Source organism: Dermacentor andersoni, chromosome 7 (genome assembly GCF_023375885.2).
Source record: "Dermacentor andersoni chromosome 7, qqDerAnde1_hic_scaffold, whole genome shotgun sequence".
NCBI classification, from domain to species: domain Eukaryota; kingdom Metazoa; phylum Arthropoda; class Arachnida; order Ixodida; family Ixodidae; genus Dermacentor; species Dermacentor andersoni.
In genome coordinates, this window is record NC_092820.1 from 97,299,297 (window position 1) to 97,316,037 (window position 16,741).

General features: G+C 46.2%; 1 long non-coding RNA gene across 1 annotated transcript in view; it reads left to right on the forward strand.

Moving 5' to 3' along the window:
- LOC129385436 (uncharacterized) overlaps positions 1-16,741 on the forward strand; it is a 74,606-nt gene that overhangs the window by 40,216 nt on the left and 17,649 nt on the right. The window contains exons 3-4 of the long non-coding RNA XR_011895480.1: positions 2,443-2,588; positions 2,652-2,743. This is a non-coding gene — a long non-coding RNA (uncharacterized lncRNA). The remainder of the gene's footprint in view (positions 1-2,442; positions 2,589-2,651; positions 2,744-16,741) is intronic.

A 16,741-nucleotide genomic window follows, 5' to 3' on the forward strand; every position in this document is an offset into this window, starting at 1 on the left:
TTTACGACGATGCCGTGTAACTAAATTTACGCCAGTTTTTTCTGTTGTATTTTCATTTATGCACTGTTATTTGCCTCAGCGATGTAACCTTTGCCTTATGTAATACACTTCCCAGAAGGCCTAGAGGGTTATTGTGAAACAAATAAATATATAAATAAAGAAGTCTCGCCTGCTGCAATGTACCTTACATTCTCGTAATCGTTGCTACAGCTAAATCTTTACAATTTATATTCATAGCGAATAGCATCCTTTACCTATTTCAGCCATGTTAAACCTATCTATCTATCTATCTATCTATCTATCTATCTATCTATCTATCTATCTATCTATCTATCTATCTATCTATCTATCTATCTATCTATCTATCTATCTATCTATCTATCTATCTATCTATCTATCTATCTATCTATCTATCTATCTATCTATCTATCTATCTATCTATCTATCTATCTATCTATCTATCTATCTATCTATCTATGCGCTCACGCTAACCCAGCAGCCCCAGTTAACCCACTTGAGCCACTAGGTCTATGCTCCCGGTCGTGATACACTCATGGTCATTCCGTTGTCATTATTCAAGCTACGGGATACGTAATTCTCGTCATCCTGTGGTCATCACGTTTTCTGCTTTGAACTAGTCGCCAAGTTCTGAATAGATTGGGCTACAATGTACGGGCTGATGGACGTGATGGCGTCATGGTGGTTCCATCTCCTTTGTTCTAACTTTGTGATCTGACGCTCGTCATGCCGTCGTCATGACGCCATGGTTGTCACACAGAAATCATCACAGTGTCGTATCATTATGATCACTTCAGTAGCGCCATCCAATTGTCACGACGCCGTCGTCACAGCGTTTCTTCATTCCACTGACATCAATATTTCTTCGTCATTGCATTGTGATAATACTGTCATGAATAAATGGTAATTATTTCACCCTTGTCATGTCGTCCTTGTCACTTAGTTGTTATAATGCCTCCGTTGTCAGACCATAATAAATGGGAGCAGGTGATTGATTTGTGCGCCTTTGTAAACGTATGAGAAACGTTTCTGTAGGATTTATTTGAGGATTTAGAAGATATACTCATCGACAAACATAACATAGATAATATTGATATAGCAGAACAAACACGTTGCGACTATCCTTAAGAATGACAGCTCTAACTATTTATCACCAGCCCATAAAGCTATCTAAGTTTTATTTTCTAGTTATTCGGCAAGAGACATTCAGAATAAGCATCATCAATGAAAAGAAAGCGATATTTTACGAAGAGTTTTATAGAAAGTGGAGGAAAACACTGCAGAGAACTGGAAGCCGAAATCCGCACAAGCCAATAACGGCTTTGCTATCGATTCTGCAAACAGCTCAAGTCCTAAATCACCCCAAAGTTGATGTGTCATGTCCCCGCAGGAGTGTCTCCATGGGAAAGAGTTTGGCGTGTTGCGACAACATGGACACCAGCACACGAGGGTCGGAACCTCTCGCGCTTATCCGTGTGCAGGTTAGGAGTGTCCGGGGAAAAGCGAATCCTCGGGGTTGAGCCGATGGCGGGAGTTTATAGTTTGATGGTTCTCCGGCCCAAGCAACGCAGTGCTTTGACCTCTGCTTCCTGTAGACGGCACTGCGGGATTGATGCACCCGGGAGAAATCGGTAGTCGCCATTTCCGCTCTCTCTCATCTCTCTGCCGCCTTCCTCTTTCTCCAGCCTTTTAAATCTTTCCTGTCTTCTCCTCACTTCCCTTACCTTCGAATTTCCGAGGCAGCAAGGGGGTAACCTCGTGCTTAGGATCCAACCTTGAGCATGCTATATTGGGTTATAGTAGTTATGTACAGCTTGCGTCTGCGACTCCACCGGGCCTCGTAGCGTCATCGTGTTGCGCTCGGTGGTGGACTGTGTGCATCGCTACTGAGTGAAAACGTGATTTTATTAAGGTATATGTAGATAATGTCTCATTTGTTACTGCTGCCAACGGAAGTGGCGATATACTGTATACACCCCATACATGGGTACGCAACCAAGCGCCGAATTCCTGGGCGGAATAACGCATGTATAAATATGCCTAAACTAGAATAATGTAAATAAAGGTTGTTACGTACATAGTCCAAGCTTATCACAACCATCAAATTGCGCAAAGCAATTTTAGCCATATCCGTTTATTTGATTATTGCTAGACTGTAAATACGTAGTAAATACGTATTACGTAGTAAATACGTAGTAAAAAGGCTGTAAATGCGTAGATATTTCAATTTTAATCTCCCTTCTCATCATAAACTGCATCAAGACCACTAGCTATAGATAGCACATGGTTTGCATTATAATATTCAGGGAAACTTTGTGGTTATGGTATGACAAAGAGCATACCCTGCAACAATAGTGGCACCTAACTGTACTACCACTCACTCTATTTTCTTTTGACAGTGCTCAATTTTTTTTTCGATTGCAGTTCTACAATAATCAGGGAGCATTATGGATACTTCAGTCGCAAACGACAAGTGGGCCACGAGGCATTTCATGTTTGGTGTACAGTATTACGGATGCCTCTAAAGAATCGTTCAAGTTTAAGCAGTTCTTTTATGACAATGGCCAAAGGTGAGATAAGAAAAGCTAATTACAAATATTGGTGACAAAATTTAATTTCTTCATACAAATCAGAACTGAATGGAACATGGAAGGAAAATTTGTGAAATCGCCGGCGGGTAGGAGCAGTAATATTTTCGATACACTGACGGTTGCCCCGCCTGAAGGTAAGTACTTACGAAAGTCATTGTGCTCACTGACTGAAGTCTAGGAAGATGTCCGTCGTTTCGGAGGAAAGTTTTTTTAATTTCGATAGAACATAGGTTGTTTCGGGTAGAGTGACATGGTCATATTTGCACTGCTTAGATCAAACCAGCATTTTTGTAAATGGAATAAAGCATACAGAGTCACTAAGCTTTTTAACAGATTACCTGAGGAGTCAGACATAGGTATAGCAAAAGTCGCTGGGAACAGGTGGTGATCCAACGAACAGTGATGTTCACTGGAAGATGAAGGCTTGAAGTGATGAGCAGTGGTGGAACGTTTCGAGAATTAGTAAATGGGTGATGTTTATTGACGCATGGGCCAGGTATGGCCAAAGAGCGCCATGCTAATGTTATGAGTTCGCAGTGGACTGATGAGTTCTGTGAAGTTCATGTAACGTAGCTTTAAAGGGGCCTAAAATTGTTGCTGTAAATTGCATAAAATCAAGGTGTACTAAGATAATGGCAATGACTAGTGAAGTTTACAATGAGGATTAAAATGCATTGTGAAATAATGATGCAATATACGAAATACGTTAGATGCTAAAATTGCCTGGAGCACAACTGCCTCCCCAGAGCCCTTCAAACACAAGGGTCTACAGGCACATGCTACATAAAACAACTATCATGGCGGCATCCTCTGGAAAGTGGATGCGCTACGAACTAAATGAGCTATAACATGTATCACAACATAAACGAAGAAGGCGAGGACTGCTCTGATCTTAAAAAGCGGTTCTTCAACAAGAAACATAGCCGGATGAAGAGGGACACAATAGCGGTATCAAGAAGAAAATGTTTTCTCCTGTCTCTTTTGTCTTCCTGACACTCAAGGAAGATGTGGAGGACGGCCAGTCTGTCTCCACGTCTACAACGGGTTGGAGGCTCGTTAGCAGTCAAGAGAAACCTTTGGAGAAGAGAAGGTGTCTTGTGAAGAGCAAAGTAAAAGAGATTTATTTAGAAGGCAGCCACAGGGGGGCGGGGGGAGGGAGCTGCCGTGTTTTCCGTGCGCAGTTGCTGCTTGCACTAGGCTGCACGAACCTTTTCTTGTACACGGGCTGCAGCATCGGCATAGCGTAGACGAGCTCGTTCCCGATTCTTCTGGTGGCTTTGCTAATCGAAAGAGCTGCCTATTCATCAGGAGTACGTTTGATGCGTGGCCTACCTATTTCGTAGCTAGAGAGTGGCTGCTGTGCGCGCGCTAGGCTATGACAGAGAGCAACGACGTGGCTACTGACGGAGTCAATCGCGTGGCTCCATTTGTCCTTTTATTACCGCCATGCGCATGGGGTTGCACTGGAGGAGCTTTCGGCGTATAGTCAACGGACGGGCGGACGAATTCGCTAGCCATAAACAGCGTAGCTGTGACGAAACTCATTTTGTATACAAAGTGTGATAACACTTTACCTGAGCGCAAATAACTGCCTTCGTGATTGCTGGCTCCCGCTATTTTATCATGCTCACATCAATCACGAGCTGTAAAGCCGACTTCGTCTGCCTTTCTGAAGCTTTTGATTAACAATGCGCGTTTATAGTCAATTGGGAGAAACTTATCGATAAAGTAGTCGCAATTATATCGCAGACCGTACTGCAATATTACTAAAAATAGCTGTTAACTAAGTAGAATCATTTTTCACGACACCGAGCAATTACTCTCTAAATCTAGACAGAAAATTACTAGACGGCAATAGTGCCCAACGTTAGCCAAGACAAAGAATGGGGGCCGTTCCTGTTGGCATGTGCCACTATTCAATAACCACCTTTTACGCCAACTAGGGAATGTGCCGCTCAATGTGTGTCGTGGGGCTACTGGTTATGTACCACTCATTATGCTGCTCTTCAGTGAACTGGTTTAACACCAACGTGGCAACTAGGTAATGTGGTCGTCTGTGTATGTGCGGTTTAAAATGGGGATGGATCCCGAACGTGGTGTGGTTTAAACCTGTGAGCTGCTCACACACGCATGTACCGCTTAGCACGTGTCGCTCTTCTAGGAACGTGTTTGACGGCCACTTAAATATGTGCGTGTAGGTGATGGGTAGTTGATGCTCTTGAATGAATCTGTTTGTTGCCATATCGAATGACTGGCTATCCCAACAGTAAACGCAGTACTTTGTACAGCGCATCAATTCACCACTAGGGGCAGAAATATTACCCGATTATCGATCAACAGCTATGCGATTCATTATATCCATTTCCACCAAACTGTGACTGCTGTGCATTACGTAGATGTTACCTCAGGTTGAGTGTGTGTCATTTTTTAAGCAATAATTTCTAATTTCTCCTCCTATTGCACGGGCGCCACGTTGAAGTTTTTACGGCTGCGGTAGTAAAGAGCAGCCAGCACCATGGTCTACTAAGAGCGTAGTAGCGATCAGATAGTATGATAAGTAGTACCGTAGGATTAGTAGCGATCATATAACAAGGGCGCCGGTGAGAACGCACATATGTCATCCCGAATGAATCATCACAAACAGCCTACAAATATACCCTTCTTACATATAAATGTTATGAGGACTGGAATATTCAGCGTTGATATCATTGACATAACAGTTGCTCAGATGGTCGGGCATCTGGAAAACATGATTGTATGCAACAGTGCAGCAATTTATAGCAGTAGTATATGCTACGGTACTTCAATTCAGATTCCGCACCAGAAATGGTCATATGCTTCGCGAATCCTATTTCATTCACAGCCTTAACACTGCCGAGCCTGTGAAAAAAAGCGAAGGCAGGGTACCAGCTTAACCATAAAAATCTGAAGAAAAACTCAGTGCCACTCCACTTTGTGAGAAGGATGACCCGCGAAACTGTGTTTGTGGGCAAGTTAATGGCGAAATGCTCCCGCGCCTCTGGTTGGCCCGGCATTTCACTATCTTCAGGATTGGCGCGCGTATGCGGAGTGCTTAACGCCTGCTTCACTGCCTCCACAGGTCACCCGGTAATCAACTATCTTGGGGATCGGCCTCGCATGGGGAGTGCTTAACGCCTGTTTCACTTTCGCCGCAGCTCGCCCGGAATTCCACCATCTTCGGGACCCGGGCACGTATGCGGAGTGCTTAACGTCTGCTTCACCACCTTCACAAGTCCCCCAGTATTGCACTAACTTCGGGATCCGCCTCGCATGGGGAGTGTTTAATGCCCGCTTCACCTTCCCCGGTGGTCGCCCGGCATTCCACAAGCTTCGGGATCGGGGCACGTATGCGGAGTGCTTAACGTCTGCTTCACCACCTCCGCAGGTCACCCTGTATTGCACTATCTTCGGCATCCGCCTCGCATTTGGAGTGCTTAACGCCTGTATCACCTTCGCCGCAGGTCGCCCGCCACTCCACAATCTTCGGGATCGGGGCACGTATGCGGAGTGCTTACCGCCTGCTTCACCGCCTCCGCAGGTCACCCGGTAATAAACTATCTTCAGGATCGGCCTCGTATGCGGAGTGCTTAACGCACTCAAGTGCAATATGGGGAGTGCCTAACGCCTGCTTCACTTTCGCCGCAGGTCGCCCGGTATTGCACTATATTCGGGATTTTGTGTCTACAAACGAACACGATTCTGCGGGAACTGGCCATTAAGAGGTTCGCTGCAATGCGCCGGTTAGATAACTGTTAGATCATTGGGGTCACAGAATGAGTATCAAAAGAAGGGATACGCCGTCGACGACAGCAGAAGACAAGTTGGAGTGATGAAATCAGGAATGTTGCCGGTTGGCGCAGGACAGAGGTAATTGGAGATCGCACGGAGAGAGAGGCCTTTTTCCTGCAGTGGACATAAAACAGGCTGACGATGATGATGGTGATAATGATGTAAAAAGCGTTGCGTGATGTTATTTATTTTTTGAGCCGTCGCGATGAACTGCCAGTACGTGACGAGGTAAGTAAAGGAACGATACAAAATACTGAATGCATGTCTGAAATTTATCTTTTCTTCTGAAACACAATTATTATTGCGTGCGCGCGTTGCAGTAACTGATATTTTTAGGCCTGCAGTTTGATTCTACGTTTAGTGCTCTGGTTTTCTTGTGTTGTAACATTCTTTAAATAAAGTACTGTCCTAATTAGTGCATGTGTATATTCTATCGTCATGGTCATGGCGGCGTGTAGCACTTATTGCAAATTTCTGGTACTGCTGCTTACCGTTGCCTAATGTTACTGAGATAGCACTTCAATGATGGGATAGATGCTTTCGCGCCAGTATAGCAGGTATGGCCACGATTGTCCTGTAAAGATGTCGGTGCGTATGCGTGCGCTGCAGGGGAGGATTACCAGGCGTTCTGGTACACCCGTTGCGATCGCCTGTAAAACCGACGAAGCCATGAGGATGAACAATCATGCTCCGCCCGCTCAGCTCTGCAGTAGTCAGGGCAGCATTTGGAACTCTGGTGCTGCCGTGAACACTATGCGCACAAACATTGTCTTCCCAGCAATAACTTTCGACATACTTTCGTCAATCTAGGTAAGCGCTTTGATGGTTAAATTGGGTTTATTGGCGCAAAAGTAACATAGGCTTTGCTGCGCCAGAATTATTTTGAATTCAACTGGTGCCACGAGCACTGTGCACACGCCCACTATCCTTCCTGATCAACAACTTTCGACATACCACACCTTAGGGAATACACTGGTGTGAGCGAAGTAGACCGCAAACTCCACGCTAAGCTGCATTAATTTTATCTTCAAGTTCTAACAAACTGCGACGATTTTCGCTGAATCATAACATGTACCTCACAGAGGTGAAAAGCCTGTAAGTCTGCTACCGGCATCACTAAATTAAAAAAAAAAATATTCAATTACATATCAAGACCAATACTATAATATGAGACACGCCTTAGTGGGGGACTATCGGTGAACGTAGACCAACTGGGATACATCCCCCTCAGTGAATTCATTCTAAACGGACGTTCTTTCATTTCGTCCCCATTAAAACGCTGTCCCCGAAGCCATGATTCAATCGCACGTCCTCTGGCTGAGCAGCGCAACGCCAGAGCCGCTACGCCACTGCGGTGGTATGTGGTCGGCATTCCTCAATAATACTGCTCCTTGAGATGCATTCACCGCCACTTAAGCATTGTTATATTTCGCAAGATCGCTAGCTGTACAGAGGTGCTGCCGATTTTTTTGGCAGTACAACGGACCAACAACAAAAGTTGTTTTTTTCACAAAAAGAGACATTTGTTGTGCAGGAAATAGAAAACTCTAGCTAAGAAATAGTGTTACTCATTGCAGTACAAAACGAGCAACACCCTACACGAAAAAATGAAACTGTATACATATATTATATATATATATATATACAGAGAAAGAGAGAGAGAGAGAACTTGAGCGATTCCCCAAGGTCAACAAAACAAGTATTTCACTTCAACAGTTTCGACCAGTGGACCGATCTTTATCAGATTGAAGATCAGTCCACTGGTCGAAACTGTTGAAATAAAATGCTTGTTCTGTTGGCCTTGTAGCATCGCTCAAGCTCGTTACTTTTCAAAGGTAGCCTGACAGTGACAGTGACAAGAACTTTATTAGAGTACCCTGAGGAACTCGATTCGGGGGAACCAAAGGCTCCCCGATCAAGTTGGTGGTTCCGCCCACGACGGGACAGGGAAGTGGTGACTCTCCGCGACATAGCGGGCCCTCTGGACGGCCTGTAGTTTGTTTGTGAAAATTGAGCTCTTCAGCAAGGCGTCCCACTTGGGCTTGTTATGAAAGTCAGAGCCCGCGTTGTACGGGCACAGCGAGAGCATGTGGTCGAAGGAGCAGCACGCGTGTCCGCGTTTGGAGCACGATTGCGGGAAGTTCGGGTCTATCCAACTAAGCGCTCTCGGGGTGAGGTAGGATCTCGTCTGCAAACGCCTGAAAGTAACAGCCTGAGCCCTGTTCAGTTTGGGGCTGGCGTGATGGAATTTCCTCCTGCTGTGTCTGTAATGTGACGTAATCTCGTGAAAGGTCGTAGGATTATCTTTGAAGGGGCAATCCTGCGGGAGTGCTGGACCGTTAGCTCGGGCGCGGTTCGTGAATTCGCGCGGCAGGCAGTTGGCCCGCTCGTTAGGGTTGGAAACCGCTTGGTTCGTTACATCGTTCACGTGCGCCGGGAACCACGCTATGGTTTGACCTCCAGTGTCTTCTCGCGTAGTAATACGAAAGGATGTGTTGACGATGTCGACTGCGTGTTTGCAAACTAGAGCAGACGAGAAAGCCCTGACCGCCGTGCGCGAGTCGGAGAAAATGGTCGCCGGGCCTTTTGCGGCTTGAAGAGCCAAGGCTATCGCGGTTTCCTCCATCTCGTTCGCGTGTTTAGCGTAGATTGATGCGGCGCTGATAAGTGTTCCGCGCGCGTCAACGACCGTGATTGCAAACCTGTCTTCGCTGCCATATTTGGCGGTGTCGACGAACAATGCATCAGCCCCGTAAGGATCGATTCGTCGAAGGATGGTTCAAGCCCGCGCTCTTCTGCGACCTTCGTTATATATTGGATGGATGTTCCTCGGTACGGGCTCAACCTTAATACCTTCACGGGCTAATTTAGACAGGGGGTGCCTGTCGAGCGGTGCCTGTGTAGGGAGTTGACCAGCTACATCAAGAATTTTGATTCCCGGCTTAGTTGACGAAAGCCTGAAGATCTGTGCAATAAACTGGGCTTCAATGAATTCGTCTGTGGTATTGTGAATTCCGAGTTCAAGTAGTTTTACTGTGCTAGCGGGTTGTGCAATACCGAGTATTCTTTTGACGCTGGACCTGATGAGCGTGTCGAGTTTGTTCTTTTTAATTTTGCTCCATTTGAGATATGGTGCCATGTAAGTAATGTGACGGATGAGGATAGCTTGGAAGACCCAGAGTAGGTTGTCCTCTTTGAGGTTGTCCTCCCCCCCTTTTGCTTGCGATTCTAGTTATGAGTCTTAGTATATTTTTCGCCTGCGCACCTAGCTTGTTTAGAGCTTGGGCATTACAGCCTTTGGCGTTGACTAAAAGTCCTAAAATTTTGATGGAGTTCACCCCCGGAATGGGATGCCCTTCTCGTGTTGTAATTTCGACTGGCAGCGTTTCCAGAGGCTCGAGGTTCCTAACGCCCTGCACCGACTGTCTGTAGAGGAATAGTCCGGATTTGGTTGGTGAAAGCTTGAGACCCGTGCATGTAAGAAATTCGTCCATTACATCTATGGCCGCCTGGAGATATTGCTCTAGATCAGCCAGAGATCCCCCCGGGGACCAGATTGTGATATCGTCTGCATAGATTGCGTGGCCTATTTTTGGGAGTGCGGCCAGCCTTTCGGAGAGTTTATGCATGGCGATATTAAATAGTGGCGGGGATAGGACCGAGCCCTCAGAGGTTCCGCTGTTGCCCAGTTTGTAAGGACCGCCCGAGATCGTGCCCAGTCGAAGAAACGCTTTCCTTTCCGACAGGAATGAGAGAGTGAAATTAAAGAATTTCCGCCCTAGGTTGAGATGGGAAATTTCGTTCAAGATGTGTTCGTGAGCCACCTTATCAAAGGCCTTAGGGAGGTCGAGTGCAAAGATACCTCGTACGTCCCGCGTCTCGTTATCGAATATAGATCTTTTCAGAAGGAGCATTGCGTCCTGTGTGGAGAGTTCCTTTCTAAAACCTATTAGATTATGCCTAAATAGTTCGTGGTTTTCTACGTGTTCAACGAATCGGTTGTGTATTGCATGTTATGCCACTTTCCAAATGCACGATGTTAGAGAGATGGGACGCAGTTTATTTATGTGCGGAGGTTTCCCCTGTTTGGGGACGAGCATGGTCTTGGCGGTGCGCCATTCCGACGGGACTTGCCCCGAGCTCCACACCTCGTTTATCTCTGCCGTTAGAATTTCGATGGCCTTATCGTCCAGGTCCCGGAGGAGCTTGTTGGTGACCCCGTCTGGCCCCGGGGCCAATCTACCATTTAGGTTGAAGAGTACGTCTCTGATTTCTGAAATCGTAAGAAGGTTGGTGTAATTTTGGCCTGTCTAGCCCCGTGTAAACCGCTCTCGCGCTTATGCCTTGCGAATCTCCTTCCTTGACGGGTAGGTAAGCTCGCACCATCTCGTTGACAATTACATCGTTTGTGGGGCCCGAGGTGACCTGCTTATGTATGAGCCTATCGACGGCGAGATTTACTGCATTCCGGGACTGTTTGTCGTTTAGGAGGCTTGTAACCAGATTCCATTTACTACGTCTTCTCATGCGGCCGTCCGTTTTGTTGCACGTTTCGTCCCCCTGTTGCAGGGCCAGTTGCTTGGAATAGCACTCTAGTTCCTTGTTTAGTGACGTTAGTCTTGCTCGTAGCCGGCGATTTAATTTCTGTATTTTCCACCACTCTCCAAGAGTGTGTCTAGCCTCCAGGAGATACGCTAACCGCGAGGCCATTTTGGGGACTTCAAGTTCTGCGCTAATTTCTTGGGTCGCGTTCTTGACGGCCTGTTTAAGTTTGGTACTTAGTTCTTTGAAGGATTCGCTTGAGGGGGCCGTTTCTGCTCGAAATTTCCGGAAAACATCCCAATCGACGTATTCGTATTTGACCGGAGGTTTGGGTTTGACCTGCATCGCGATATTGAGAACGTAGTGGTCACTACCCAAGTCCTCCTGGAGATTATCCCACGCGCCCTCGATATTTCGGAAGAATGTGAGGTCTGGCGTTGTGTCTCGACTGACGGAATTACCCCTTCTATTGGGAAACCTAGGATCTGTAACAAGCGTGAGGTTAAAATCGGCTGCACATCCGGCTAAGTGTGTCCCCTTCTTGCTGGTAAAGCCATATCCCCATTCCGTGTTCGGAGCGTTAAAGTCCCCCGCAATTAAGAGGGGCGCGTCTCTGCCTGCCCAGATTGCGGAATGGAATAGCGCATTAAAGTCTTTGTTCTCATCTGCAGGCGAACTGTAGACGTTAAGAATAAAGACATTCGCGTTGCTCGATCTACTGGGCACGAGCTCGATCAGTTGTGCTTCTAGTCCACTACGATATTTTGCAACAGTGTGATCCACAAAGGAGACGCTCTTTTTAACTAAGGCGGCGATGCCTCTCCCCGTTTCGCCTTTGTACGCTACTGCGCGATACCCCGACAGAGTAAGCTCCGTCTCCGCGAGCGTCTCCTGCAGTAAAATGGCTTGTGGCTTGTCTGGAAGCTAGCGCAGTTGCACTGCCAAATTTGAACGGTATTATTATTTGTGATAGCCATCTTGTTTACTGTGAAAATTTAGAAATCTTCGGCGGCCCCGTCAGGATTTGATCCGGTCGGGAGCGGTTCATTATGTCTTGTTTGTCTACTTTTGGGCTGAGCCTTAGGTCTTTTTAATAACGTTACTCTCTACTCTGTGGCGGAGAGCATTTCCATAAACCTACTCAGGGTCTTTTCCAGTTTACCCTCGTTTTTGACGGGGGAAGCCGAAGTGGCGGACTGAGTGTCGTTGACCTCGGTTATGTCGCCCTTTTCTTCCTCTTTTGTGCTGCTAAAAGGTTCCGGGTTGAGCGCCTTGCGTTTCGACTGTCCGGCTAACGGGCCTGGGTAACTGTTGTTAACCTGATGCCGCTTTATAAATTTTCCTTTCGTGCTGTTAAAGGATTCCTTAAGCTCTGCGAGGTCGCGTCTAAGTTCCCTATTTTCCGCTTTGAGCGCTTGGATACGGGGATCGATTCTATGCTCTGGCTGTGCCTCACCTGTCGTTTCTTTGCTTGATGCGTTCTTCTTCCCAGACGGCTGTGTCGCTCCCTTGACCTTATCGGCCCACGTGGCCCGCTTGACGGACTGGGAGCGAGACCGGGATCTTGATCTGGAGGAGCGTTCTCCTTGCCTCGGTTTGGTTTCTCTCCTTCTCGAGCGTGAGTGCCCTCCGGATAGAGATCGGTACCTAGGATGGAAGCGCTCCGCGCAGCTGGTGCAGCCAACGAGAAGTCACCAATTGCATCGGTGACGTCAGATTCTTCGTCCAGCTGTGCCTTCCTTGCTCTTTGTCGGCGTCTTCGGCGTCGGCGTCGTACGATTTATGGGATTTCATAGCGCTTTTTGCAAGTTCGGTCACCGGTGACTTAGGGCCCGCCGCACGCCTCGTACTTGGGGGTGCATTGATGTTCTTCTCCGTCGTCCGCTTTTGCTTTTTCGCAACCGCAACATTTACTTCTCTCTTCCTCGCTGCTGATGCAAACGTCGGCACGGTGGCCTACGTGGCCGCAAGCATGGGAAACCTCGACTTGGCGTCGGTATAAAGATCATGGCAACAACGCCGTGCCGCCGATTACGTGGTTGGGCACACGTATCCCTTTGAATAAAATCACGACTACATGCGAGTTCTTGATTCGTCTGGCTTCTAGTGCCGTGGGATTTCTTTCGTTCACAATCAAGTTTCTAAGCGTGCCTTCATCGTTACAGGTGTCGATGTGCGTTATTACGTCTTTGCACGTATCTTCGGGGGCGGCGACGTACGCCGAGATTGCGTAGGTGCCGTACTTACTATGGATTTTATTTAGTCTCACATAGGCCCTCGTATTAGAGGCGTGCGGAGTGCTGATGATTAAAATATGCTGTACCTTCTTTGGGCACATGGTGTCTTCCTTCATTTGATGCTCAGGCAGGGCCGGCGCCATGGCCAGGGCTTGATTGAGCCAGCAGTACTACGTCGGCTTTTGATACGTCGAGGCCTCCCTTGGGGCGCACGATAACCTTGATCTGTTCCTTCGGGAGCTTCGTAAGTCGCGAAGCTGCCATTACTTGTGACAACAGACTTTTAGCCGGTCCCTTGGAAGTGCAGTAGCCAGCCGGCTTGTTTACGGAACCACGTTGGCCATCTCGTAATGGCGGCCTCTTCGTCTCCTGCTTTTTACGGTTGCTGATGGCGGTGATCCACCCCGCACCATTGAGATCTTCCTGGGTTACGTCCATACCTTTCACAGTTACGACTTCGGGCATGGCGCCGCTTTCGATGAACGCACGTGTCGTCGTTTCGGTCGCGCACAGAGATGGGAAAACGCAAGCGCGGGACTGCCTGCACAGGCAGGCCTGCTTGCACCACCGCGCCGAGAGCAGGCTGTCTCCGTTAGGGCTAGCTCCCTCGTCGGCGTGATAGTAGAGCAAAAGCCTCGGGAGGTGACGAAAAGTCCACCCGCCGATAAAACTCTGGCATCGGCGGACTCCTTCAAACTTGGCGGTTCCGATGAGGTATATATATCCAGGTCTATACGATGAGGTATATATATATATATACATTAGTCATATCTTAAGAAGCCAACAAACAATGACACCAAGGACAACATAGGGGAAATTACTTGTGCTTAATACATGAAATAAAGAAACGATAAATTAAGGGAAATTAAAGTGGATGAAAAAACAACTTGCCGCAGGTGGGGACCGAACCTATAACCTTCGCATTTCGCGTGCGATGCTCTACCAATTGAGCTACCGCGGCGCCGTTTTCCCATCCACTTTCTTGGGTATTAATGTGTACTAGCAGAGCATCGGTAGAGCATCGCATGCGAAATGCGAAGGTTGTGGGTTCGGTTCCCACCTGCGGCAAGTTGTTTTCTCATCCACTTTAATTTCCCTTAATTTATCGTTTCTTTATTTCATTTATTAAGCACAAGTAATTTCCCTATGTTGTTCTTGGTGTGATTGTTTGTTGGCTGCTTATGATATGACTAATAAGAATCGGGCTCCTAGGTTAATTCCCTTTCTTCTCGTTTATATATATATATATATATATATATATATATATATATATATATATATATATATATATATATATATATATATATATATATATATATATATATATATATATATATATATATTATGGATGCGCCATCTGCATTTAAACTTGTTCACAGTATGTTTACTAACCGTCGCTAATTGCTCAAAAGGGTCGAGCGGTTATAGTTTTTGTTTTTTAATTACGCTGGCAGAGTATAAGAGAGAGACTGTGCCGTCTGATAAACTGAAGGTGTCGAAAGTAACCCCATTTCTTCATGTCTAGTTTGCGGAATATGTTTTTTTTTTTTTGGCGATTTCTGCTAGATGGCCCATATAAGTTTCGTCGCTTTGTGAAACTCAATAAAACCGGTAATTGTATAAAGTAAAGACTGCTAGTATTACATTTTTACAGAACAGGTCACCAGCTATGCATATCAAAGGCCTGTTTCGAAGAAGGGGTACTATGGAGAGATTAATCTTACGTGTACAAAGATGATTAAAGTGTTATTAACCAGCAGCCTAACTTTAACAGGAATAGTAGCGGCCAGGCGTTAAATAGCGACTGCTGAAGATGTTTTTGATATGATAGCCTCAACATGATCATCGGAAGTAAATTGCTTCCAAAATATGACGCCAAGGATTTCGACAGGATCTACAAGCTCTACAATATCACGGCTTAAGAACACAATGAATGGCCTGTATATTACCTTCCCTTTTGCAAAGTATAATATTCTTTTGATTTTCTTACAAATATCCTTCAGACTATTTCCTTTCCTCCACCTATTTGATGTATGTTTCTTACCTAGTGTGTACTATTTCTTGCACAACGAATGCCTCTTTTCGTGTAAAAAGCAACTTTTCTTGCTGGTGGGTTGTACTCTGTCCAGCTTACAACCTTTCCAAATGTAACAATGCTTAAGTGGCGTTGAATGTATCTAAAGAAATGTACTAGTGTTGACGAACGCGACCACATACCGCTGCAATGGTGTAGAGGCTCCGGCGTAGCGCTGCTAATCCAAAGGACATGCGATCCAATCCTGGCTTACCGCGTTTCAATGGGGACGAAACGAAAGAACACCCGTTTACCATGAATGGGATGAGGGTAAAGAACCTCAGTTGGTCTAAGTTAACCCAGCGCAACCCACTACGACGGGTCTCAGTTTACCATATTGGTCTTGTAGGTAAGTGCATAGATTTTTTTTTAATTTAGAGGCGCCGCTAGGAAACTTACAGGCTTGTGACTCTGTGAGGTACTTGTTATGATTGAGCGAAAATCGTCGCACTTTGTTAGGACTTGAGATTAAGATTAAAGCAGCTTAGCGTGCAGTTAGGTATCTACTCCACTCACACCAGTCTATTCACGAAGGTGCGGTATGTCCAAAGTTGTTCATCAGGAAGGATAATGGGTGTGCGCGCAGTGCTCGTGGCGCCAGTTGAATTGAAAATTATTCTTGTGCAGCAATGGCTATGTTTCTGTTGCACCAATACACCGAATTTAACCATTAAATGGCTTATCTGTATTCACGACGGTGTTGTATGTCGAAATATGCTGCTGCGAAGACAATGTTTGTGCGCATAGTTCCGTCTCGTTCGAAAAGACTTCTCCGATGCATGAGACAGGCAGCCGAGACCGTGAACTGTTTAATGTAACTCCCTACAGACGCGAATCGGGAATTCGCGGCAAGTGCTGAAATTAGTCATTTTCTAATTTTCTTTCTTTTCCACACTACTTGTAAGTGCTGTTAAATTCCGCCGACAATATATCGTGCATCTTGACGCGTTCATGGCCGCTTACGTATGGGACACTCCGAAATCATAATGTTAGAACCATCGAGAAATACTGTGCTCTGCCAGCTGCAGCGATCATCAACAACCCGTACAACGCGGATAGTTGAAGGATATTTTCAGGCGTCTGAGATATACTAAATTGACTTAAACTGACTCTACCGTCATGCATCGGGCTGACATTCTCATGAGAGCCCCCCTCCCCCCCAAAAAAACTTGCAGTGCTAAAGGAACAGAAAAAGTGATGAGAAGGTTTCCAGTAGCCTTCAAATAATAATAACTAAACATATGATCGGCTCCCAGCTTTCCGCCGAGCATCGCCCGATGGTTGGCGCGCTATCAATTTTGCTTGGGATTCCGCTTCATCTGACAACACTTCACTTCGACCTTACAACAACGCGCATGTTGTTCATTTGATAGAAGCCTCACATCATGTTTTTTTTCCTTCCATTCTCAAAGCGTCTCGCTGCTTCTTTAGTCGCGGCCCGCTTAGACGTTCTGAAATCCATAATCTCT